At 40.4% G+C, this 26,165-nt stretch overlaps 1 protein-coding gene and 1 pseudogene across 3 annotated transcripts in view; one reads left to right on the forward strand and one right to left on the reverse strand.

The window, feature by feature from the left end:
- The window catches only part of FSHR (follicle stimulating hormone receptor), a gene marked incomplete at both ends in the record, with an annotated part of 150,949 nt that overhangs the window by 15,652 nt on the left and 109,132 nt on the right, over positions 1 to 26,165 (forward strand). The window lies entirely within an intron of this gene.
- LOC306644541 (large ribosomal subunit protein uL11-like) lies at positions 1,982 to 16,316 on the reverse strand (annotated as a pseudogene). The gene is made up of 2 exons: positions 16,291 to 16,316; positions 1,982 to 2,568 (listed from the first exon to the last, which is right to left on the reverse strand). The product of its transcript is annotated as a large ribosomal subunit protein uL11-like (transcript).

Consider the following 26,165-nt stretch of genomic DNA (forward strand, 5'->3'; position numbering starts at 1 on the left):
GATATTGCAAAAAGAAGTGAGTCCCTACCCTACCTCTTAACCACACTTTCCCAAAACTTAGCCTCCTCAACAGGAGTTTGGTGCTATGATGAGAAATGCTGATGTCCCGTCCCTCTTGTGAGCTAAGAGAGAGAGGAGAAAGAGAACCCTCTGTTCTTGATGAGGTCAGAGGGGAGAGGTCAGAGGGGAGGATGAGCCAGTGGTCCTGGTTCAAATACCACAGACCCTTATTTTATTTTCACTGCATTTTTCTAAATTCTTGAAAACACTGCTTTAGGGGCCATTTCCAGAAGTTCTAAATAGGTTTTTTGGTTTGTTTTTATGATTTTCATCTGTTTCACCATGGAGCCCAGCAGCTGGTTTCCTCACACTGTCATGCTGGAAGTCAATCCCACCACCATGTTCTTGACCAAGAAAAGCAGAAGAGGGCTATGTCTGAAAGAAGCAGAGTAGGCAGGCACCCAGAATGATCATCTCCAAAGTTCTTGGTGTGCCCTTGAACAAAAGAAAACAGTTGGGCAAGGCAGGAAGAAATAAATGTTATCACAATAAAGTTATTCATCCCATTTTTTACTTTAATGTTTTCCATGTGCGTTATTCATTTTAAATAATTCAGTACACATATCCTAAATATTGGTCTAGTGAATGGTAATGACTCTATCACCTACAAAATAAGACCACTAACTGCTCTTCTTGGCAGGCACTACAGTTTCTTAAACACTGTGATATGGCGAGCAAAGCATGTGGAAAGGGAATTACAACTGAAAGGATGCTTTCTAGGGTTGCTTCAGTTTGTTAGAACAAAGGAAAAGAGCAGATTTATTTTCTCCTGAGCAGAATAGAGACAAAATGACCTTCTCTCTGTGTATTTACAATCCTGACCATTCAGTTGAAGTAATTTCAGCAACAAAGAGTGTGCAGTTGTACCAAATGGAAAACAAGTCAAAAGTTATATCAAAATCCTGAGTTCAGCATCTTCAACAGCAAATCACAGACTCTAAACAAAGCCATGCATCATCCAAAACCCATAACTATAGGCAGCACATCTTTATTGAACACTTTCAGTGTATACAGCAATTTGCTGGGATATAAGAACCAAGGGTACAGGCCCTGACACACAGACCCTTTGCCCACCCGCCCCTGCTGCAGTACTGAGAATTGAACCCAGGGTGCTTAGCCACTAAGCTACATCCCCAGTCCTTTTCATTTTATTTTGAGACAGGGTCTCACTAAGTTGCTGTAGCTGGCCTCACACTTGCAATCCTCTTTCCTTAGCCTCCTGAGTAGCTGGGATTACAGGTATTCATCACTATTCTCAGTCACCTATTAGTGCACCTAAAGAGAGTAGGCACACATTTGTACAGACACAGATAAAGAGAACAAGACTTTCTAATGTATCATGTGATAACATTAGGATAAGGACAGTATTCAAGTCCTGCAGAAGTCCTTTGAAGGACGAGGTACCTACACTAGGATAAATGTAGTATAGCACTTCCTTGAGGTGAGACATGTGCTGGGTATAAAAGAATTTAAATATATGTTTGTGAGACAAAAGTGCAATAGGCAGAAAGAACACCTAGAGAGCTAGTCCTATAGCAGCAAATCAAAGACATAACTTTTACTTCTGAATGAGAAAGCATTGCCTTTAAATTACAACTTTCAGTTCTGGAAATGTACCAAGTATAGCACATGGGTGGAAGGGAGGAAGTTGAAGTATTTCCATTCTGGAAAATTCAGGATTATCCAATAGGAAACAAAGCAGTTCTTTTTTAATGGTTTGTGAAGGTTTATATAGAAAGAAGTAAGGTAAACTTGAGAAAAACTTTGTGAGATGCACTAAATGGCTTTAAAAACTCTATGACTGAATATAGATCAAATTAGATCCTGCCTTAGTTTGCAATTGAGAAAAATAAATGACTTGAATCACTAGAAATATTTTAGCATAGAAGTGATTTTTTTTTGTCAGATGATCCTTTATTAAAATATTGTCTCATGTATTTCTTAACTAGCTGGGCACTTCATTGCACCACTGTTGATATCATCTATGATGTCATGAGGGTGGCGGCCATGGACATTACAGCCCACAGACTGGGCAGTCCCCAGATTCCCCTTAATGGTGCCAGAAGGTTCTCTAGCTAAAGATCAATGACGCATCTGTTGGGCAACGTAGACAATTTCATCAAAAGTGATGTTTCCAATGTGTTTAATGTTTTTCTGTTTCTGTCTCTTGGTGGCTCCTTGAGGTCTTTTAGAATCAGAGCAGAGGCAGAAGGTACCACCTCAATCTGGGCCTGTCTGCTCTGAATGGTCAGTTTCACTATAATCTTCAGACTCTTCCAATCTGCAGTTGCTTTGCCAATGTCAAAAACAAACTTTTTTGGAGACAGACCCAGGGGGCCGATCCTGGGGGCCAGGGCAGACGTTGCACTGTCCTCGCTGCCACCAGTGCACCTCGGGTACAGGACTTTGATCTCACTGGGGTTGAGCTTGGGTGGCGTAGAGTAGATTGCTGGTGTCGGATGAACCCAGATTCGGGACCTCCTCTGAGCTGAAAGGTCGGAAGCCCTCCTGCCACACCAGATATACGCAGGAAAACCTGATTTTTCATTAATTTATTTTAACTGCCTTGAGAAGGGACTGACTGAGATCACAATATGCCTAGAAAATCTTTGGATCTGAAGCAACATGATTTCCAAAATAAAGACTTCCTTCAAGAGAAACATACTTAAACATTGGGTTAATTTAGTCTTTTACACATAGAAGTGAGTAGGCCCCAATTAAATATAGATAACTTTCCCCAAAGTTAACTTGAATTTACCATTTTGTTTATTGATCCTCAAGTGTGCATCTTTCTTTAAACAAAGAAAATAATAATGAATGAAAGAGTGAGTATAAAAAAGTGAATATCAATAAAATGTTGCAAACATCCTGCCTTCCCATTTATTTTATTTTTCTAACTCTGCCTTCAAGGTAAGCAGTCAAGATCAGCAGCCCACCTCATTTCATTTTTGCATTGCTCTCCTTAAGTTGTCTCCCTTCCAATAATCATTATGTGTAAGTGACACTCCAGGGGAAATCAATTCCTTTTGACTAAATAGAAAAGCCCATCTACCTCCCTCGAATCATAATTGGGGCTTTGTTTATTTTGCTGTTGTTTGAACCCTGCAACAGCCACCCTCTTGTTTTCACCAAAGTTGAGTAGTTTGTCTGCTGCAGCCTCAGGGGGAAGGCTTGCCAGCTTTTAGGAACTTCCCCCTCAAGGAGGGAATAATTAGAAACACTTTGTTATCATAAGCACATTTCCCAGCAACTGGCTAGATGTTGTTTTTCTCAAGATTGTTTAAAGAAAAAGTCCTTTAAGCCCCTAGGAGGATAGAGCCTTTCTTATTTTCTCCCAAGAAAGAGGTGCAGCTATAGAAAGCATTCAAATTTGTAAGAACCTCAGAAACAGGGATCCCCATGCCTCATTTCTATTTGTCTTAGGTCTGCTGAGTGTTATGCGTGTCTTAGATCTCAGGAGATATTTTTGAATAATTATAATTAATAACCTGCACTAAATGGAACTGATGAGTTGAATTGGATTGAACTAAATTGAATAGAGCATTCATGAACTGACAGGTCTTGGTTATGAAGCCAGAAGGAAGGCCAAGATGTTCCATTCACCAGATAATCAAGGCCCAAGTAATCAGGGAATCCAGGCTTCCTGACCATTGAGGAAACAGATTAAGTGACTTACTCAAGGACAGATAGCAAAAAAGGAACACAACTGAGATTACAGGCATGACAATACATGCATATTGGGCTCATGCATGTTGGGTACATACTGTATGTCAGGTGTAGCTCCCAGGGTCACTTGCCTCATCTCATTGATTCCTCTTAACAACACATTTGCTTAATTTGCTTCATGCCAATAGAAACAGAGGCATGAAGCAATTAAGTAAACAACCTACGTGGTACATCTAGGATTTGGAAACAGGAAGCAAGACCTCAAGATACATTTCTTCACCATCTCCAGACCACAGACAGCTAAGGAAAAGCGTTTATAGCATAACTTAAGTAAGAACTTATAACAAAGAAAAATAACTAAATTTAAGAAAATGGAGAAACAGAAGAAAGACAAGCATATTTCCCCTTTTGCGAACTTAAAACTATAAACTGCCCCAATGTCCTGAATTAACATTTTTAAATATCCAGATTATACATCTCTCAGTTTCCTCAAGTTCAGCCTCAGTAGGACCTTTCAGATCACACTGTACAAAATTTGTACAAGTGTTGAGGTTCTAATTTATATTTATGAGAATACCATAGGTAAAAACTTTAAAAGATAATGTCATCTCATATCTATATTTATCCTTTCATTTCAAAACATAACCCCCTACTATTAAAATGTTCAATTATTGCCTTGGGCTTAGAGGTACTTGTCAGTGCTGGACACCATGCTGTATCCTTATCTCCAAAATGACCAAGAGTTCTGACATGGGGCTAATTTCCTGCCTTGTACACTAAAAGACTCAACCACCTCTAGGTTTGCAGCTCCCATAAGTGAGGACTGAGTACCTTCACCTAGCCCAAAACATAGAGGGGGATCTAATCATCCTATCCCAAGTAGAATCACCATTTGGGATGTAAATGTGAAATTAAGAGCATTAAGAAATTGGTAATAGAATTAACACTACATTTTCTGATCTACAGTTTTCAGAATCTGTTTTCCATTTTTCTGAAAAATTGGGCAATTATGCGTTACATTACAGTCTTCTAATATCATTGCTATTCTTCATAATTCTTCAAAGATTAAGGAGTTTCCTATCTGCTTATTCAGGTTTTTCCAGAACTCTGAGATGTCACTCATCTGTCTAGACACAGATACCTTCTCCCTTCCCTTCCCCTGCTACATTGAACTTCAACTCCAAAATGACAAAAGATCAACACTTTCCAAGACAATTCTCCTTGATAAAGAAGGCAGAAGTTAAGAAGACAGGTACTCCAGTGTCCCTCGTCATCTGTGAGCATTAGGTGTAGCAGACTGGCCATCCTTGACTTTTCTTCTGAATATAGACAAAAGGTCTTCTTTGTAGGTCTTAGCATTTTTTCCAAGCCTCAGATTGCTCAGATTTTAGGTTTCTGTTACTCTTTTGTATTTACCCTTGATACTGTGTTCCTTTCTTTAGCATATAATATAACTTTATTAGATAGTACAAAATTTTCAGACTGTTTTCTCAGCATTGCTCCATTAGTTCATGTGTTTGCATATTACTGATTATAAATTATTGTAATTTTATCTTTATTGCTGTAAGAAAATGCTCCTAGTCATGCACTTATTCATTCAATGAATGTCTACCAAGCCTGCACTGAGGTAGTCACCATGAAACACAGAAAGACTAAGTAGACACAAATCTGTGTTCCAGGATAAGTTAGGCACAAATCAAAAGTGCCACGGAAGATATGTAAGTCTTATGGGAATTTAGAGGAGGCACGTATCAGTGAGTGTTGGGCTGCAGAAGGAAGACTTCATAGTATGGATGTCAAAAGAGCTGTGCCTTGAATAATTCAGATAAGGGAAGGTGAAGAGAGGTGTGTGTGTGTGTGTGTGTGTGTGTGTGTGTGTGTGTGTGTGTGTGTTTTATGGTGGTGGTCATTAAGGGAGAAATAAAGTAGTCCAGGAAAAAGACAGAATGAATATTATGAACATTACCAAGTTATTCATTTTTAATGAATACTGCAAATTAAACATATATACTTGTTCCATTTTTAATTCCTTTTCTTCTCTATAATTCACTTTTAATGCTAATTCTTATCTCTACTCTTTTACATGTTCAGATATTTCAATTATTTTGCCATCTCAATACTCTTTCATCCAAAATTATTTTTTCTTTTCTTTCACAAATATTTCCACTGAGTTTACGCAAACCCATTTTTAGCTACCCACCCGTTTGTCAGCTTATACTCTGCTGTGACTAAAGGACCTGACAAGAACAATTAGAGGAAGAAACGTTTATTTTGAGGCTCATGGTTTCAGGAGTCTCAGTCCATAAATGGATGACTCCATTCCTCAGGGCTTGAGGTGAGGCAGAATGTCATGGCAGAAGAGCATGATGGAGGAAAGCAGCTGGGAGCCTGGCACCAGGAAGCGGAGAAAGAGTTCTCTTCTCACAGACAAAATATAAACCCCAAAGGCCTGCCTCCAATGACTCACCTTATCTAGCCATACCCTACCTGCTACAGTTAATTTACATCAGTGGATTAATGCACTGATTAGGTTCACGTCTCATAATCCAATCATTTCCCCTCTAGACCGTCTCACATTGTCTCACACATGAGTTTTTAGGGAGATACTTCATATCAAAACCATGACACCACCCTTTCTCTACCAGCCTGACAGAAGTGGACCCTCTTTTTCTCTGATTAATTCAGTGAGAAGAAATATTAGAATATTAAATAGATGCCTCCTTGCAGGTTGTAGGTCATATCTATAGCTTGCAACCTGACCACCTCCTGAGGGGTATGTCCTAGGGCAAGGAGATCAAGCAGCTTGGTGGAATGAGGCCAGAAAGTGAGCGAAAAGACCTGGGTGTGTATCTGACACCCACAGTACATCATTATACAATCTAGGAAAATCATCTCTGAGCCTCAGTTTGTTCCTCTATAAAGTGATGGAATTGAACACAGTGATCCCTAAAGTCCCTTTGAGCCCCATTAAATAGAGGGAAAACTTGAGTTCTAGGAATTAACTATGTCTGAGATCATTCAACTATTTAATATGAGAACTTGTTTCCTATCAAGTTCATTGTTTTTCCAAGTTTGCCACTTTAAGAGACCCCTTATAGCTCTGTTGTGATTCTAGGAATTCCCCATGGATAGTAGAATCCTGCTTCTCTTTCTGATGCCTTTCTTCTAGCCTATTATGAATAAGAGGTAGCAGAACCAAGCTAGAGGATCCAGTGTGTTTTTACTGACAGCTTGCTTTCTAGGTACTGCTCATAGAGGACAAAAGACAGAGGTTAACTGAGCTCACCAGTCATCCACAGTTTTCTAGACTAGGTCTGTTAACAACTGACATTTCATCTGTACCACTCATCCAGTGGGAATACTGGAGAGTGAGGTCCACTTCAAATGTAAGTGTATAATCCTTCTTGACTTTTTTTATCTAAGTTCAAAGTTTAAAACCAACAGTCCTACAAATTTGAGGCAGCAATGGTCTTCAAATTCTTCAAGTAATTCAAAGTTATATTCTAAGGAAAGAAGAAAGCAAATATCGCTAGGAACCAATTCATTCATTCAGTAATTATCAATTACCTATTATGTGCCAGATATTGTTTTATATGCTGAAGACACAGCAGAAAACAAAGCAGACTACAGGAAGAGATGATAAGCTCTTATGGAATTTATATTCTACAGGAGATGACTGATAATGGGAAAAAAGTAGATCAGATATATAATATATTAGGTGGTGATATATTCTAAAAAAAGTAGAAGAAGAAAATAGGGATTATGAGACATGGTAGATTGTGCTGGTCAGGGAGGCCAGCAGATAAGAAGGCAACTCGATTGCTTTAGTCAGCTTTTTTGCTACTATAACTAAAAAAATCTGACCAGAACAATTTTAAAGGAGGAAAAGTTTATTTGAGGGCTCATGTTTCAGAGGTCTTAGTCCATAGGCCAGCTGTATTACTCAGGGCTCCAGGTGAGGCAGGACATCATGGCAGAAGAGTATGACAGAGGGAAGTGACTCTGATGCCTTTCTTCTAGCCTATTATGAATAAGAGGTAGCAGAACCAAGCTAGAGGATCCAGTGTGTTTTTACTGACAGCTTGCTTTCTAGGTACTGCTCATAGAGGACAAAAGACAAAGGTTTACTGAACTCACCAGTCATCCACAGTTTTCTAGACTAGGTCTGTTATCAGAAAGATAACATGTTGATCAGAAAGCAGAGAGAGAAACGACACTCCCCAGATACAACTGTATACCCGAAGCCATGCCCCACTTCCTACCTCCTCCAGCCACACCCTACCATTTCAGTTACCACTCAGTTAATCCCTATCAGGGGATTAATTCACTAATTGGGTTAAGACTTTCCACTCAATCCTTTCTCCTCTGAACCTTCATGCACTGTCTCACACGTGAGCTTTTGGGGAACATCACACATCCAAACCATAGCCTCAATAAAGACCTAAATACAGTGAAGGAATGAATCATGGAACATCTAGAGTTAGATCGTTCTGGGACAGGAATACACAAGAGCAGAAATTTGGGGTAGAAACACATCTGCATGTACAAGGAAAAGCGAAGAATCCCATGAGTGAAATACACGAAGGGGGCTTAGTGTAAAGTAAGTTGGAGAGTAAGAGGTTTCATGTAATGAAGGGCTTGTAGACACTTGTGAGGACACTAGATCTTCTTCATGGAGAGATGGGAAATAATTGAAAGGATGTAAATCAGATTTAAGCTTTAAAAGAATTAAGAATAGAGAAAGTCATGACATCCAGGAAAACCATTTAGGAGGCTATTAAAATAATCCATTGAAAAGGAGATGATGGATCACATGAAGGTAACCACAGTAGAAGTGGTAAGAAGTAATCAGTTTCTGGTTATATTTTGAGAGTACAGAAAACGAGACTTCTGACAAATTGAATGTGGGATAGAAGGAGAAAATAGTGTCAAAGATGACTATAGGGTTATAAACCTGAACAACTAGAAAAATGGAGTTTCCATGTATCAGGATTAGGAAGAATCCTGGAGAAACAGGGCTAGCAGAATTAAAAACCATGAGTTAGATTTAATCCTAAGGAAGACAGAGCTTTAAGTCTTCAAAAATTATTCCTTAGGCCAAAGATTATGATTTGGGTATTTAATTACACCCTTGTTTTCTAATTCTACCCACACTAAACTTTTGTTCATCTTTTGTCCTTAGAATGTTACACTAAAAGCCATGTACCCTAGCACATCTAGCGATAGTACAGGAAGGACCCTCCCTTTGCTGATACCTGTTTGTTGATACCTTTGCTGGATCTGTTCATTTTATCGTCAGCATTCTCCGTCCTTCTTCTTGGCTTTCTTTGGCATAGTCCCAGTGTCTCTGCTGGTTCCCTTCTCCCCCTCCCACACCCTCCCTTAGAAAGCAACTCTGGATGGAGGTCTCTGATATACAAACTTTGCTGGAAGAGACTTGATTCCTTTTAAATCAGAGTTTATAGACTTAATGTGGGAAGATAGACTACATGACTCAAGTAAGCCATTAGCTTCTTTTATTCCCTGAATTTTTTTTTTAAATCCCAAATTGAAATGTAGAGAAAATGAATGAAGGAGAGGGGATAGGGAAATGGGAAGAGGTGAATGCTATGATTTTGTGAAAAGTGGATCATTGTGAACTAGGCATATAGAACCCAATGTGTCTATGACAATCTTCATTTTATAAATGTAGAAGTGGAGATTCAGAGAGGGGAGAGGACCTCCCAAAGACAAAGAACCAAGATTTGGCAAGGCCAAGAATGCAACCCCAAGACGGAAACTTAATTTTTAGCAGATTTGAGCCCTCTTTACTGAGCTCTCTTTACTTTACTTAAAAGTGAGACAAAGGATTATAAATTCAATATAATTGACAATGGAAATCCATAGTAAGTCCTGGAACTGGAATGGAAAGTCATGTTTTCAGAGCATTCTTTTGAAGGTAGGTGTCCAAAATGAATTTGAAGAGGGAAAAGATCTGTGAAATGGAGGCAGAGTGGAAGCCTTTACAGTTATTCGATCATGAGATAAACAAGACTCTGGACCAGAATAAAACAAAAAATAGAGAAGTAAGGTGGATACAAGATACATGTCCAAGAAAGAAGTGATCAGATTTTGGATAATAAAGGTTGAGAACAAGAGATAAGTCAAAAGAGGCTCCAACTGCTGTACCCACAGAAGTAGACTCACTGCTTTGCAAGTTTGTGGGAACCCTGCGGATTTCCTTCCTAGAGAGAGCCAGAGCTATCCTCTCCCCTGCCCCCCATGCATCAAGAGAGTGACAGTTCTGTCAGCAAAATCAGTGAGTTACCAGCTCACTCCCTATAAGTCAGGAACATGCCGGGTGGGTCTGTCAGTCTGTTTCGGCTCTTTCTTTCCATCTCGAAGGTACAAAGAAAAAATGCTCAGAGCATGCTTTAGGCAGAGCATATTTTATACCAAAGCTAAGAAAGAAAAAAGTTCACCTCTCATGCCATCAGTATTAGGATTTTGAAAGTACCAAAAAGTGGATAAAAGAAAATAAGCTACAGCAAGGATTCTGATTCTTTAGTTATGAGCAATTTGCAGTGGCATGCGTGTCGCCTGGCTGAGCAGACATTGGGGAGGGGAAACACAAAAGGAGATTTGATTGAAGTGCTTTGGAGGACAATTTTCTCAAATAAATAAATAAATAACTGGAAAAAAACATCATGATCAAGAGAAAGGATGTTTATTTTTTTGTCTTCACCATAAAGGGATGAGACAGAGAAGAGATATTACCTTATGGACATTTTTTTCTAAAGAAAAAAAATCTTTGTTATTAAAAATGAAAAACTTGGGGACTTTGATGTGGTTTTGCAGGCCTTCCTATATCAGACTCCAATGCCGGGATTAAGATTGCTATGCATGAAGCTCTTCCCCAAGCTTCTTTTTTCATATGTTCTGTGGTATTAAAGATGACAACATAAATAGGAAGCTATACAGCTATATAGAATCTACCACTGATACTCTGCCCACAAGCAAAAGACCCCACAAAACATCTGGAATATAGTAGACCCAAAATAAATGAGTTAGCCCTTTTTTATACCACTCTTCCTATAGAAATGCATGATATTAGGTGCTTTTAGAAATATCAAAAGCAGTCAGATTTCTGTGCCTGCAAGTTATTTTCTTTTAAAACAATAGGTGATATTTACCATGCACCTCACCATTTAGAAAGCACCTTGGCATTATCTCATTTGGTTTTCACAGTGTATAAGGTAGAGGTTATTATTCTGTACCAAGGAGAACATCAAAGGTGAGAAAGGTTAAATGATTTGTCCAAAAGTGTACACTTCATAAATGATGAAGCAGACTGTGAATCCAAGGTTGCTGTGAAAACCAAAACTAGTTCTTGGAAATCACTTGGCAGTGAATGGCATGTAGAACCTGCTTTGTAAATAATAGCACCTTGTTTCCCCACACACAAGCATTGCACTGACTACATACATCCAACACTACACCCAAGCTTTACCAATTCCTCCATCAAAGGATGACCACCTAAGGCAGAATGATTTGGTGCATCCTCTCTCGCTGTCTGGAAGTCTCAAAGGAACTTCTAGTTCCTGGTGAAGAAAAACCCAAATTCCCAAGTGCCCCCTTAGTATATCACAATGCATTGCACTTTCACAATCTAATACCTGATTAATCTGCCTTAATATTGGTTTAGAATTTAAAATATGAAAGTGGAAAGGAAACCAGGATGTGCTTGGCATCTGCTACTGGCCAGCAGCTGTGATAGGCCCTTTCAAAAAACCTGTAAGGCAGGTGGGGTTGGGTGGTGACACTGCAGTTTTTTGTACAGTAAAGGGAGGCTCAGAAAAGACTTAAATTATGTTCAAGATATAACTGATACGTCACCAAGACAGGATTTGATGCCAGAAAGTGTGTCTGTCTACATGCCCATCCTAATTTAACTATAGCACAGGATCTCTCGATTTCAGAGTTGGCTAGAATGCTGCAGAGTGCAATTAAAACCAACAAACACTAGCCCTTTCAAGAACACAATGCTACATCAGTGGATCCATACAAGTCAAAGTGTTAGATTCTCCCCTGACTTATTTTAAAGTGTCAGCTAAAAAGACTATCTTGTCCCTGGACAGAAACTAAAATTCATCAGTATCATCCACAGGAAAACATAATACATTTTTCCTCAATTTTGATTCATAATGAATTTTACTTCCATGCTGACTTAGGAAGTTAAAATCTGAACCTAGAGCACAGGACTATAACCATTCCCTTGTTCATTGAGCCATGTTCAAGAGCCATCATTGAGCTTCCCTAGGTCCCTGTCACTGCCACATGCTGTGATCTCAGTCTCTCATTTAACCCTCACAGTGTCCTTAATAGGGAGACTATCCTTAGCCCCAGTCTGCAGATGGGGAGACTGAAGTTCAGGTTGTACCACATGCAGGCTCACATAGCTCTGTGTGAAATGGGACACAATCCTGAGTCTGGGCACCTTGCTCCACTTTAATACTTCCGTCTACTTGTCTTAGGTTGAAAATTGCCTCAGAATCATAACTGCAAAGGGAGCAGGTCCTAGGATGATAAATGCTACCTGGTACTTTAGTGGCAATCTATTATAAATGTTTATATAATATTTGCACAAGACTCCTGTAAGGTAATTCAGTGCTAACAGATTTGGTCAAACAAAACAAAACCAACCAGTGATTTAAAAAGTGTCATTGCACAACAAGGAAAAGGAAAGAAACAAAATTGTGCAGGTGTGAAGTAAATTTAATTGATGAGTTTGAAAGGGAAATTAAGGAAATAATTTTGTTTTCCATCATGGAAGTTTTTAAAGAAGAGAAGATGATTGGAATTTTTTTTTTTTTTTTAAAAGCAAAAAACAAACCTAAATGAACAAAACTATGCTTCTTGTCTCAATGTTTGGCCAAAGTGTTATTTCCTCACTGAATGTTAGCTACCCAGATATGTAAATGTATACAGTAGCAGCATGGTAATAACAAATCACTCTGAAGTAACAGTAAATTACAAAGTTCATGACTTCTTGCCCCACTCCCCAGTAATGTCAGACTTCACCTCCCTGTTGAGTTACACTGAAATTCCTGGAGATGCGTCACATGTGTTTAGAAGCAGTCCTATCCTTCTCACTGATGTTTAGAGCCCATGAAGCCACTTCACATGACACCTCTCCAATCCCACTGCTGAGAGGAGCAGGGGTGCAGGAACCTCTGTCACTCAAGGCACAACTGGCGCTCTGCCTCCTTTGGAACTGAGAAGTGGGATAGAGTGTCTTTTCTCCCTGTTCAAGCAGCCTTGCACAGGAAGTCTCCTGCCTTGGTTATGTCACTGAAACACCCCTTCCCCCCACCCTGCTGCTCCACTCAGTCCTCCCTCCATGGCCCCTTGTCTCCACTGAAACTTCCCCATCACCTTCTGCCTCAGGTCCCTCTCTGCTGGTGATTAGACCCAGGCCCACTGCTTGGGAGTGGATCCACAGCTCCACATCTTCCTAGCTTCTCCTTTGGCTCATTTGCCTCCAGTCATCCCAACACAAATCATGTTCCTAGGGGCATTCTCTCGCTACCCAACCACCAGGAAATCAACATTTTCTAAGAGATGCCGCATGGCTATGGGCTATACCAGCTATGCCTGATTGCTTGCACTTCTCCAAGTGTTAAAGTCAACTAGGTCCCGTTCATCTCATTCTGGTTCCTAAACCATTGCTTAGTCATATTTGCTAAGCAATTAAGCTGTGGTTCCACTTCATATTGCCTTAAAATAATCCCATAACTCTCCTTTGTGTTGGGTTTTCTACCTGCTAAACTGGGTATCAATGTGATACAAAATATAGCCCAGGGAAGTGCATAAAAAATGGTAACATGAAATGAAATGAAATAATTCACTTTTAAGAATAGTCAAGCAAAATAAACAATGAAACTAAAGATAGGAACATATATGGAAAGAAGTTTGAGAAACAGACAACAAAGAATGAGAAGGTTAAAAGGCTTTTCTGGGTACTACACTCAATCGAACTCATAAGTACATATATATTGGGCTTTTGATATTATTGAACTTTTTCCTTACCCTTCAACTACGTTGCTCTAATAAGGACACTCCATTTATCTGAAATAAAACCCTACTCTTTAGGGCTCTCACTGATCCTCAACATAAACGGAAGCAGCTGCTAGTTTCTATGAGTTGGATTGAGTTCCCGAGAAAGGACAGGTAAAATGACTATTCACTTATAAACTCAGTTTTCTTTTATCCTAACTTGTCAATAAACTATTATTACACTAATAAGCCACAGAACCAGAGCAAGCCATGTTTGATTTAAGGTGTTAGTTGATGTACCCTATTTACTAGAGCATTCCCCAAAATGACACTAAGGATACATAAGAGAGGCAAATGTGTGCAGTGACAGGTGAACAGGCTGCTTTGATTTGGAAAAACCATACTAGAAGCCTGGACGGGTGAGCATTAAACACAGAAGTTGAACATTTCATAGTTTTCCTCAGACATGTTTTTAAAATCTACAACAAAGGAAGGTCTCTCCTATGACTCTTTTCCTTGGCCTACTGTTGTGCAGGTGGCCTCTACACACTCCTAGATCAATGATAATCCCAGTCAACACTGATAGGTGCTTACAAAGTGCCAGGGCTGTATTTTGCACGGCGACAGATGAAGAGGGGATCAAGCCCCTCCCCTTGCCTAGGCTCTGCTCTCTCACAGTTTTCTTCCTCTGGGAGTAGGCAGGACTAAAAATGTTTCCATCTTATCCCAGTCTCAAACAGAAATAGAACAGGGCAGGGTGACTGCCCCCTTGTTTATTTATTTATTTTTTTTTTTTTTGACCTTCTAATTGTGCCAACAAAGCAGATATTGGGGAAGGAGGCTGAAATCTCTAAGAAGGTTACTTATTCTGAGAAGTATGATCATAAAATGTAGGTGGATAAAAAGCTGTTGCTAACATAACCAGAGGTGATGAAAATTCCAACTCACTTTTTCTTCATATATCAAATACCTAACTGGGTTAGGCACTGTGATGGGAACTTCATGAGTATTTGCACTACCTCATTAAATACTCGCACCAACCATTTGAGGAAGTCTGTTTTTATCCTCATCTTACAAAGAGAAAAACTGAGGTTCAGAGGTCACGTGACCTATAAGGAGCCTGGCAAAGATCTGTCTGATGTTAGAGACCATGTCCTCCTCCTCACTGTAGACTCTTGGATTTCTGTCTGCCTCTGTCTCCTCCCCATCCCACCTTACTTAAAACTTTTCAGAGTCCCCTATTTTCCACCAAGACAAAGTCCAAATTCCCCAGTTGGGTTCCATAAGGGCCTTTCTGACTTGACTCCTTCTCAGCAATCAGACTCTGTTCTCAAAAGCTCCTGATGCCCTTGCTCTACCCCTGGTGATTTTGCTGCAGATGATTGAAAATAGCAAAACTCCTCTTACTTGCAGGTTTTGGTAGGAGATACTCCTCTTACCAAAAATAGTGCATTACCATTTTTTTTAATGCAATGCACCCACAAGATCTGGCACTGATTCATATCCTCCCAGAAGTCTTTGAGACCCCACAGGGCTCAGCTAACTCCCCCCTTTCTCTAGGTTCCCACAGCTACCCTTCACCTGTGTCACTGCATATAGCACACCAAACTGCAGTTCTCTCTCTTACCCCTCAGTTGAAGTCCTTGAAAGCAGCATATGTATCATATTCATTGTTGTAGCCCCAGCATTTACCACCCTGACTGGCACAAATCAAGTCCTCCATAAAGCAGTCCAGTGGAGAACACTTTGACTGTACAGCTGATTCTTCCTAGTGATGCAACAAGGCCAATAGACAACGAGAGCATGACTTCTTACCCTTTTCACCATCTACTACAGCATAATTTGAGGGGCCTCTGTCTATAGCAGCATAAGCCCCCTAGATTCAAATCTAAGCTCCATCACTAATAATTCCCTAAAATGAGCTAATTCCAAAAGATGTTTTTCCTTGTAATTCTCTCATTTCCTCAGCAACAGCCTCATATTTGTTTTCACCCTAGACCCAAATGACAATTATTGTTCCAACAGATTGCACAGTTCATAAAAATCAGGACCATGCTAGCCCTGTTCCTCCCTCTTTCCACAAATCTACAATACTGTCTGGTGCACAGAATGTGCTCAATCAATGTGAGTGACCTCAACCTTGGTGTAAGATAATAAGTATCACATCATGTTTTGCAGATATAAAATGTTGGATTCACAAGAGGTGTTTGAAGCATTCATTTCTAAAGATATTAAAGAGGTGTGTCCAGCTACAATACTGTCTCTGCTTTTCTCCCTTTCTGGTCAAGAGGTCATGCAGTAGACAAATCTTTCTGCCTATCCTTCTTTCCATAAGCTACCTTTTCTCTATGTAGCATCTGAGGGAGCCGACTGCCATGCACATCTTGACCACTAGAACCAGGCTTACATGGGATCATTCTCTTACAACAGGGTAGGGCCAAATTTTTCAACAAGGTGACTTAACCCAAATTCCAGCCCTCTATTTTAGCAGTAGGCAGTGAAGCTTTTTTTCTTTCCAAATCTTCTTACCTTTCCAATGATGCTTCTTCCTCCATGTCACAGTCATTTTAGCACAAAGCTTTCTGTGATCATTATAACAATATTTAGCTCTGAGCCAAGTATGATTTTGAAATTCCCTCCCTACCCCTCAAGAAGATTTTTACTTTTATTTTAATTCAGGGTGCTTCAGGCTCCCAAAGGCAGAATGAGAGAAACCACTCCAACTTCTGACTTCTTAAAAAACATAAAAGTATTGTAATTGTCACTACTATCTTTATTACATTGTTCCAAGTATTTTTCACACATTTGCCCCTTTTAAGTACCATAGCAACCCCATTAAGGCTCTTACTCTCCTTTGTCTTTCTTTTAAAAATGTTTTTATTAGTGCATTATAGTTATAATAATGGGGTTCATTTTGACGTCATCATACATGCATGGAATATGATTTGCTCCATTTCAGTCCCTGTGCTTCCTCTTTCCCTCATCCTGTTTCCCTTCCTCTACTCCATTGGTCTTCCTTTAATTTATTTGATTGATGCTTCATAAATATACCACTTACCATGGTATATTCATTTATGTACACAGCATAATTTTGTCACTTCCATTCCGCAGTTCCTCCCCTTCCCCTCCCTTGTTTCTCCCCCTCAATCCCCTTCCTTTACTCCCAAGATCTCCCTTTTTCTTTTTATTTCTTTTGGTTGTGGCAACTGAAACTTGGAAAGAGTAACTCTCCCAAGGTTGCACAGCTGTTTAAATATCAGAGCCAAACTTTGAACATGGGATTCCAAGTTAATGCTCAAATCTTTCCATTCATTCATTTTTGCTCTGAAGTGCTTCCCCACAGGCCATCCTGGGAACTGTGAACAAAAGAAAATACAGCGGACTGTTGTTGACATGTTACATCAACGTGATGCATTAGGAGAATATTTCTCAGTCTAGAATGAACGTGTGAATTCGCAGAGGCTCCCCGGGATGAGGAGTGGGTTGTTCCACCACCACCATGTTTGGCATTTAAATAACACCCCATCCTGGGGCATGCAACTCAGCAAAGCTTCCATAAGTGCAGGTGGTTACACTGGTGATGTAATGAAGTCGAGATTCTAAAGTTATTCATTCTCACAGTGATCTCTTTGTCATCCTCTGGTAACCAAGGAGAAGAGTAAGAAGATGAATTTGCTGGAAAGCAAGTCTGCAGTGAAAGAGGCAGGAGAGGATAGTCATCCTGTAGATTAGAACAGCAGCATGCTTCCTAGTGTGACCTGGGAGCTGGAGAAATGAGCTCTTGGCAACTTGCCACCCCTGTCTTCATTATTCCATCTTCTAAACAGGGGGTGATAAGGCTCACTTGAGATAATATCAGGTCACTTGAGGATGACAGGAGATAATGGGTGTGGATGCATGTAATGCTCTTTGCATATAATCAATAGAGAGGCAGGGCTTACTGCCAATAAGTCTGGCATCTGTCAGGGCCCATGTACCTGGGTGCCAAAGCCTCCCCCTGAGAGTTTGGAGGACTTTTCCTACAATTTCAATTCAGAAACCACCTCCCAAAAAATGTCACTGTCAAAGCAGGAAAACACAATCTGTCTCTAATGGGACTATTCAATTAAATTAAAACTAGTTGTTGGGGAGAGAAGGGAGACAAAAGAATGAATTATGTTCTCACAGATTTAATTTTTCAAGGAAAAGATGTATTTGGACAAAAGAAAAGCAAAAAAGACTTGAATGATTTTCAATTTAAACTTCACCTCCTAAACTGCTGGGCTAACCTCAGTATATACCTTGTCCACAGCTTCCCAGAACATAAGGTGAGATGTTGCTGGATGAACTGTTTTATAAATTATCATCCTTTTCAATCCCAGAACTGAGGAGACAAAAACTCATGGGAGTTAGAAGTAGCTTTTTCAGGGTACAGCCTCGCACCCCCAGTACCTGTCATGTTTGCACGGAGCTCCTCAGAACACACGCACAGGGATTTCCAACCTGTTTTTTGCCAATGAGATAAGTGACATGTGAAAATGGCTTAGCCCTGCCTGGCAGAACTGGCTCTGGGAGCTTTGAGCCTCACACATCTGGAGGCACTGGCTTGTGCTCAAGGTCACTGGTAGTTAAGGCTGATGGTGAAGGGCATCCTTCCTACAGTGCCTCCACCTTCCCCTCTGTGAATAGCTCCCAGAGTACTGCTCTGGCTCCCACCCTCCCTGCTCCTTGAATATGGCCTTTTCCTTCCTTTAAACATTCTTAGGGGCTTTCCTTTCCTCTCCAATTACTTTCTCCCAACAGAGCATTGGGACTTGTCTCAGGAATTAAAGTTCTCAAGGTTGGAAACTTAATGATCCATGTTGCATAAATGGACCTTTCAAATAAATATGTGCCATGACCAGCTCATCAAAAACATCTTGGTGCATCTTAAGAACCAAATAAAATATTGTTTGGCAAGAATGAAAACTTATAGGGCCAAGAAGTACTTAACCTCACTTTGCATAGTTAAATAGGGGAAAGTTTCTCTCCCCCAAATAAAAATGAACTGGGAGTCAGCACTGGTGTTGGTGATTACGGGAATCCTTGCATCTGATGCTGTCTTTAATTTGCTCACCAAATGGTACCTCTTCTGCTTCAAGATTCCAAAGATAGGGCCTTCTCTACCTATCAATATATCTTCATATGTTTACCATTTTGTTTTGAAATTTTTCAAATATTTAAAAATATGCAGAATGCAACATAACCCAGTGTACCTAAGATTCAGCTTCAGCAATGATCAGTAAGTAGTTAATTTTGTTTCATCTATGTCCACCACTTTCCTCTTCTATTTTAAAGCAAGTCCCAAATATTATTAGTTCATCTATATTTTCAAGTATGTCCTATTAGGAAAAAGATGACATTTCCCTTAGCCAGTTTCACCTTTTTATTACAATATATATAACATTATTCTGAAGCACCTTGGGCATACCTAGTTGCAGTTTCATAAATGGACATATAATGATTAGAATGAGATTTTTCTCTTTGCTGATATTGAAGACTCCAATTGAAGGAACCTCACACATATCTGACGCATTAATCTCATTTTCTATGAGAATTGACACCATGAAGTGAGAAGATAGTGTAAGAGATTCTAGCTGTGACCCTATCTTGGAAACTGTGTTACCTTAAGTCCATTGCTTTATCTTTCCTCAGTCTCCTCTTCTGTAAGTTGGAGTAATGTTTCTGCCCTACTGACTTTACCAAGGCTTTGTGAGAATCCCACAGGATGATCCACATGGAATATGGAATCTCTTTATAAAGACAATGTACTATTCAAGTGTAAGAAATAATTACTGAGGGGGGAAAGAAAGACACACTGCGGAAGTGGAGCTCAGCAGGAGTGTGTAAAGAATATGGAGATTTTCCCTGCCAACTCTGCTGTTATGGTTCCTGGAGCCTTCTGTGAAAGCTCATAATGGACGCTTGCTGAGGAGCCAGGGAGGGCACCAGCTGCAGAGCTGTGTCAGGAGAGGCCTCTCATATATGATCTCCATCAATAAACCCGCCATCCTGGGCAATGACGACTTCCTCCTTCACGGTGCGGGGTGTTCAGACACAAAAGCCACCAGAAAAAGTATATTTTTCACCTTCTTTTGAGACCTGAACAGAGGAATAAATCGCTGCTCTTTCCCCTTAGAGAGAAGAAAAATTGTCTAATAATAATACTTTCCTCAGCCAGCCAGAGAAATGAAGTGACCAGCTGAGCTGCAAGTAGATGATTATTCTTTTGGCAAAAACTATGATCGGTCTGAATTCAAAGACCAAATGCATTTTAAAAGCAAAAACACCTGGGGAGAAGAATGGACAGTGGATTTAAACAAATTTCCCTCACAGGGCCAGCCAAAAAAGAACAAGAGGCAGAACGGGCACTGGGAAGGAATGGAATGATGGTTGGTTATACAATGGCCCTTTGTCAGAGACGCACTCTGGGGCTGCCATTCTCTCTGACATTCAGAACATGGGCTCTCATGTGTCCTAACCACTCGGTGAGGACAAGATGGTGGCAACTGAACTAATCAGGACAAAGACAAATCCTGAGGGGGTTTCTGCCTCAGGTCAAGCTGCATGACCACAGGCTGTATGTGAAACAGGACACCATTTTTTATTATTGTTTAAAGAAATCACAGTATATTCATAAAGCTAGATTAATTTCTATAATAAGCAGCCTCCCTAAGTCACAGTGGCTTACACACACACACACACACACACACACAATTTTATGTTCCTTTCATTAAAATCTATTTGTCTGAGTAACTCTTCTTCTCCCTTCTCTTACCAGAATTTCAAATAGTACCATGAGGAAGCAAGGGGGCTGGAAATGTCCCTGAATGGACAGCCATTTGCCAGTGACAATGCCACATCATGGAAGAGTAGCAGGGGGAACAGCTTAAGGATTCTGACAAATCCTTACTGTCTTTAGGATTATTAAATTGGGGAGGGAAGTATAGTAAGGAATTGACTAACAGGCATTTGTGAGTATCTCCTTTATGCAAAAACCTGTACCAGCTTTTATAACAGAAACAGTACGGGACTCTATCTTCAAGGGACTAAAAATCTAGGGAAGGTGACAAATATGCAGTCAACTAACCACTGACTAGAAGTTGAACCTCTGTCCATTCCTTTTTCTTTGAATGGTGCCAGCTAATTTCCTTTAATGGAATATTGATGAATGTTGTAATTCCATCTAGAAATAAATGATTTAAATACAAGTGCTCTGCAAAGAAAGTTTTATTGAGGAACTGAATGTGCAGAGGCAGTAAATTAAGTGATTAAGAGAGTCAGCATTAGAGCCAGACTGCCTGTATTCAAATCTTGAGACTGTCACTTCCCAGAATTTATCTGTTCTGGGCCTGTTTTCTCACCTATAAAGCGAGGATAGAGAGTGTCCCTAGCTCATGTTATTGAGAGGATTAAGTAAACTAATAAAGGTAAAGTATTTAGAACTATGTTTGGCACAAAGCAAGCACTACATTAATGTTGGCTGTTGTTACTGGGAAATGATGTCTGAAGTATAAAAGGCCTAAATAACGTGATGATTCTTGTATGACTCAGTTTGTGAATTATCGCCATGCCAACCATGCTACCAGATGCACTCTTCCTGCTGCCCTCGTGCAGCTGTCCCTGACTCTCAGGTGTTCTCAGGTGATCTGCCACCTGTATGATCCACAATCCCTTCCCAGATGGCCTCTTCTACTTACATTTTTAACACTGGTCCCACCTAAGTGGATTTGTCTTAATTTCTTAGAAGTTAAAATAAATGTATCTTACCTAAAGGACATCTTATCCTTTTTCTAATTTAAAATTTTGTTTTCACTTTCCTAGTGTGACCAGGTTGCTTTCCTTCTTCCACCATGGTGATGTGAAGGAGAAAGCAATGAGGTCCAAGGCATTGGAGAGATTTCTTAGAAGTGATCCTGAGTGGTGCAAGATGGTGATAGAGGAAGGAAGCTTTCAATGGCAGGTTATTGCCTCTTTATTTGGCCAGTTCTCAGTCATCTGTCTGGTCCAAATAGCCATATCTGGAGTCTCCCTACCCCACCACAGACCATCCTCCCAGGCCAAGACCTGAAGGAACAATCACTAGTCACCCCGTGTGTGACTTCAAGGAATGCTCTCTCACCATTCAGTTTCTGCCCACTCCAGTCTGTTCCTACACCGTGATCAGAATTATCTGCATGAAAAAGTATAAATGGCACTTTCACTGACCCCCATGAAATCCTTATATGAATAAAATACACAGGAGGGCATGAAAGACCCTTCCCGCCACCTGTTCTCAGGTCTCTACTCTGAGCTCCCATGTAATCTCTGCTCCCCCAACACTGAGCCGCTCTTTCTCCCCAGTCTCATCAAAATTCTCACTTTTGCCCTTGACCTAAATCACACTGTTCATCTTTTTGGATGGAGAATTTCTACTCAACCATAAGCACCTTAAAAGTGGGAATTTGGTCCTAACTGTCCCTGTGCCCCTCCTGACACATTGTTATATATGTTTATATTATAAATTATTAAGGTCTCTCAAATTATTGAGATCAAACTTTTGACCTTTTAAACCATCCTCATCCCTCATACCATTGCAGTTTCCTTCATCTTCAGGTCTCATATGATTCATCCCTCTGCTCTGGTTCAGTCTCAGCATCCTCAAAAGCACACTCTACAGTAGTGCATGTCTCTTGACCCTCCCTTTACACTCTGATTTGCTCTGTTTTGCTTCCATTTCTGAAAATACCCATGCTCAGCTTTTTCATGAGAGGTTCTTGACAGAATTATAAATGAGACATGGTCAACACCCAATTAGTTCCCAGACCTCTGCTTGCTTTAGAACCAGATCCAAAGGTGTCAAAACTCTAAGATGGGCTTGGTTGGTCAGAGTAGGGAAGAGAAAGGAGTGAGGAAAGCAAAAGACATGTAAGACTTGGAGGGCAAATACACTCAGGTATGGATATGAATACATATTATATGTAAAAAGATCTGTTTTAAAGAAATCTATTGTGAAGAATTGGTTCACATGATCATAGAGACTGAGAAGTCCCATAATCTGCCATCTGCAAACTGGAGACTCGGGAAAACCAGTGGTATGATTCCAGTCTGACTCTTGAGAACCAGGTTAAGAGAAGTGGCCTTCTTACTTCTCACTCTTGAGTGTCCCAGCTCAAGTAGGAAGGCAAAAAAAGCAAAAGGGATGAATTCTTCTCCCTCTAACTTTTGCTGCTACTTAGGCCTTCAATGGATTGGATGATGTCCATCCCCTTTAGGGAAGATGATCTGCTGTACTGAGTCCACAGATTCAAATCCTAATCATATTTGAAAACAACCTCATTGACACACACAGAAATGGTTTTCTGTACAATCAAAATGACACATTAAAATAGTCATAACAGTTATCATTGTGTTCAGGTAAAGAACATGTTCTCAAAATGTATCTCAATGTGCATTTGAAAACTTGCCTGAAACTCATCTCTGCTAAGAAATTGTATGAACATGGAAAATCATATGGTCTCTCTCAATTGTATTTTTCTCATATATAAAGCTGAGTGTAGCAGTTCTTACTTTGTACAGTACTAAGAAGACTACAAAGTTGGCATATAAAGCCTCCTAGTAGTTCTGGACACATGGAAGATTCCCAATGAAAGACAGTGATTATTTTAATTTTGTGATTTGTCATTGTCCGTCTGTTTGCATTTTATAACTAGGTAGTTTCTCTTATACCATCATAGAAGGATCACTTATTCCCCAGTAAGTACTTATTAAACACTTATAATTTTCAAGATAGAAGATGAATGAAATGCACAGCCTATCCTCCTGGGGCTAATTATAATGTAGAAAAACAGCTAGGTTGGCAAATAATCACAGTAGTAAGATAAGCGTTATAAGATAGGAATTGCAAGATCCAGGTGTGTTCCAGAAGAAGAAAGGTTTAGCAGAGAGAATCTAAGAAGTTCAGGGGCATTTGCCCAGAGGAGATGAGATTGAAGAGAAATTTCAAAGGAAGGGAGGAAAACCCCATGAGAACCAGGAAGGAAGGCCATTTCAAGCAGAAGGGACATTGCAGGCACAGAGCAGAGATAAGAATAGCACAGTGCATTCAGAAAACAACCAGAAGCTTGAGGTGACCAGAAGACAGGACTAGGGAGTAAAACCAGTGCCAAGTCATAAGGACTTGTTCACAACTGCCACCCTGAGGAGTCTGAACTTTATTGTAAGGTCATAAGCAGTCCTTGAAAAGCAATGACTAAATAGGATTTGCATTTAGAAAGTTTTCTGTAAATATTGCAGAAAGTGAATCAGAATAATGTTTTCCAACTTTTTTTACATCATGGCACATGCAGACTAGGTCACTAAAGGGTTGACTTCTTGAGTCAGCAATGGAACTTCCCCAGACCGCCCCCCCACCAAATCTGCCTAGAAGGCTAAGAGGGTCATAGTTGTTGTAATACATAATCTTCTGGTAGTCACCAGCATGGGGTGACATATGGGCAAGGAAGCTCTGGATTATAGGTTGGCAAGATCATCAGGCAAAAAGTGCTTTGAGGAATAAACTACACTGAAATCATTTGTCAGGAGGAGTTCTAATGAGCAACATACAGGTAACAGCCTGTGACACAGATTTAGCGTCAAGAATGTGGCTCCATTCCCATGGGCCTGATATTTGGTACCATTTAATAAAATGTCTCTTATATGGCATAAAACTGACTAACAAGCAGGATGGAGTAAAATATGTCTTCCTTCTTCTGGAACTGATTTTGGTCTGTATCTCTGAAGAATGGTAGGATCAGTCTTCAGCCAAACTATAAAATTAGTGTGGTTCATTTTGGGACTCTTGCCTTCCCCCTTTCCTTATCCTTCCCACGCACCTCTCCTCCCCTATCTGTAGGCCAGCTGCAGGAGCTCTCCCTTGCTCTCTTTTTCTAGCAAACCTGCCTCCCTGACACATCTCAGATGTAGACAAGCACCTTAGGTGTAAATCTCTCATTGCACATCTTCTCCCTGGGTTATTTGGAGTTCAGATTGGCATCTTGGTAAACATTAAGGCTTGCTTCCTGCTAAAGGTATTCCAAACCTCAGGGCTCAGGAAAGAGAGGTGTGCAAGCAGAGAGCCTTATCTACATGGTTCTAGCATCACACTAGGAAAATGTCTCTGATAGCTACCAAAAAGAGCCAACTTTGACCTTCCTACCATATGCTCATTTACAGAGGAGCAAACCGAGATCCAGAGGAGTATAGTGATTTGCTTCAGATCATAAAGTTCACTTTTGGAGTTGGCTCCAGCTTGCTGACTGGGGCAAGGGGGCTGCCTCAGCTCACTGTGAAACTCTTCTGTTGATTATTACTGGTTCCTTGACTTCCACTTCATTGGAACATCCAGCCAGCCTGACACAGTAAAACAAGGTCAATAGACCCAGGCGTGCCCCTTCACAGAGCCCAGTATGTCTGCCCAGTGGCCTTGAGCTGGGTAGCTCCCAGCTGGCTGACAGGGGAGTGCAGTTCACAAGGACAGTGGTGCTTTGTCCTGAAACACTGAATGTATCAGTGTTGAGACTGCGATGGGCTGTCTGGGGGGTGGGAACCAGTGGCACATGATAGGAGTTGGCTGGCAGAGCTGAACCTTTCTGAGAAAGCTGAAATTTCCATCCTTTTCCCCTCTTTAAGCCTCTTCTACTCTTTTTTTTCTTAGCCTCCTAGATTTTGAGGCTTAATTGCCAATTTCTGCTTTTTAAGCATGAAAGAGGAGGTGTCTGGCTTTCTAACACGTGATGTGACTTAAAGAGAGCTTTCTTCGAAACTCCACCTTTTTGTTGAACTTTGGAAATCAGGCATCCAGTCTCAGGAGTAACTGTTGGGGATGGCTGGTGGTGGAGCTTGCCACCACAATGCAATTAAAACATGAAACACAGGCATTGCACCCCCAGCACACCAGGCAAAGAGGAGGAAACTATTCCTTCTTCTTGGATATGGGCTGTTTTTTGCTTTTAAAGCTGCTCTTGATACCATGATAAACCAGATTTCCACTGGTGAAAATAACTCAATCTTTGTGCTTTATGTCATGTTTCTTTGAAAGAACAATGTGTGATTGGCCACAGGTATTCTCCTCTTCCTCACTTATCCAGGATTTATGGTACCTATGGACTTCTTAACTCAAAACAGTTATTTCTATTCATTGCCTGGATTGTCTTCCCTTTAATTTTTGAGTCTCTATAGGCTTATCTTTCTCACTTTCCACAAGCCCCAAGTAGGTTTTTAGAAGGTGGTCTCCTCTCTGGCCTAGGTTTATTCTGTCCCCTATGCCTGGAGGGATCACACCCCAAGGGCCAAGCAGAGCTGGGTATGCCAAACTATGCAGTTGTGAATTGACTGCTCCCTTGTCTCCCTACCCTGCTCTCTGGGGA

The sequence above is a fragment of the Sciurus vulgaris genome (assembly GCF_902686455.1).
Source record: "Sciurus vulgaris genome assembly, chromosome: 14".
Classification (NCBI taxonomy): domain Eukaryota; kingdom Metazoa; phylum Chordata; class Mammalia; order Rodentia; family Sciuridae; genus Sciurus; species Sciurus vulgaris.